General features: G+C 35.1%; 1 pseudogene; it reads left to right on the top strand.

The window, feature by feature from the left end:
* The first annotated feature begins 647 nt into the window (after positions 1 to 647).
* On the top strand, positions 648 to 1,362 carry LOC140809526 (pathogenesis-related leaf protein 4-like; annotated as a pseudogene).
* Positions 1,363 to 1,750: the final 388 nt, after the last annotated feature.

Here is a 1,750-nt window from a genome sequence, read left to right as displayed (position 1 = left end):
CTTTATACCGAAACAAAATTGAAAACAAATGAGGAAGCAAATATAATATGGAAATAACATTTATCTAACAGAATGCGTAAAAACTTGAGTTGATCTGCATCACCAACCCTAGGAAATGTTTTGGTCTTCGTCATCTATATCTAATATCATATCGTTTTTATCTGGGGAGGAGGAGTAAGATGTGAAGATTAATGCCATATTTTTTGAATGACGTTGGAACCGATAACCGCTACTCTTCATCGTGCTCTGAGTAAACTGTTAAGATTGGGACTTGGACCTAACTCAACCTCAAAAACTAGCTCAAGAGAGGAGGATTGTCCAAGCCCATATATACAACTCCTAGGTATTTTATCCAACTGATGTGGGACAACTAACATAAACCATGTTTGTCAAACATTCATCTGCTTCACTAATTCACGGACTTTGAACATATTAATGCAATATTATATGATAATAACAATGGATTAAAAAATAATAATTTGAATACCAAGTATAACGAAAGATTGAAGTAAATGACAAAAAATGTGCAGAAAATAATAGACGGTCAATGTTAAATGACAGTACTGTTTTACGTAATTTAAATTCCATTGAACAAGATTTAGATAGAAATTGGAATATGTATGTTTGAATTGTTTTTTCCATGAAGTTTTCCATGCAAGTACTCTAGCTATATAAACCCTACTTCTCCTCCTTCCTCTTGCACCAAAGACTCGGCTCCAATAGCAAAATGAAAATCCCCCAAACAACATCGATATCCCTCCTTTTATTCTTCATTTTCACGGCGTCGGAACATTTGTGTCGCGCCCAAAACTCTCCACAAGACTTCCTAAACGCACACAATGCCGCTCGTGCCCAAGTTGGGGTCGGGCCAATGACATGGGACGCAAATGTTGCGGCCTATGCGCAGAGGTATGTCAACTCCAGACTCGGTGATTGTACCTCACGCACTCGAAGAATGGCACCTACGGGGAGAATATCGCCGCGAGTCGTGATTTCACGGGAGTGGCTGCAGTAACGCGTGGGTGGCGGAGAAGCCCAACTATAATTACGGGTCTAATTCGTGTGTCGTCGGGAAACCGTGCGGACACTACACGCAAGTTTTGTGGCGTAACTCGTTGCGCCTCGGGTGCGCTAGGGCTCAATGCAACAATGGGTTAGTGTGGTACATTTCTTGCAACTATGACCCAAAGGGTAATCTTTCTGGCCAACGCCCTTACTAGGATAAATCTCGGTGTTGTTTCAACTTCAAGAATAAGGGAAATATATATTCCCATTTTTTCTTAATTTTCAAATAAACCTTTGTACCCTCTAATTAATGATTAAGTAAACATATCAATGATCATTTTGCAAGGGGAAATTAAATGCCGGCCTTTTCTTTTTAATTATCAATAATATTCATATATATAATCTTTTGCCTATTTTGGAAGATTATACAGTGGCATAGAAATTGAAAGTTGCTATACAACTTGGCTACATAATATAAAAATCTATCAATTTTTTTACTCAAAATTGTTTTTTTTAATATAAAACTAAAATTCTCACGACCCTTAAAACATTTTTTAAGGAAAAAAATATTAACATAGAACAGAAATTAAAAAATATTAACAACGTAAACATAAATTAAAAAATATCACTTTTTAAAAAATAAAATAATACAAAAACCACATTCGATCAAATAAAAACAATAAATATATATATTTATTTTACATAAATATTTAGTAACTATGAAAAATATAGTACATGTAAAAAC

Source organism: Primulina eburnea, chromosome 13 (genome assembly GCF_022965805.1).
Source record: "Primulina eburnea isolate SZY01 chromosome 13, ASM2296580v1, whole genome shotgun sequence".
Lineage (NCBI taxonomy): Eukaryota > Viridiplantae > Streptophyta > Magnoliopsida > Lamiales > Gesneriaceae > Primulina > Primulina eburnea.
The sequence above is the reverse complement of the archived record's forward strand: the minus strand, read 5'-3'. Positions and strand labels throughout refer to the sequence as shown.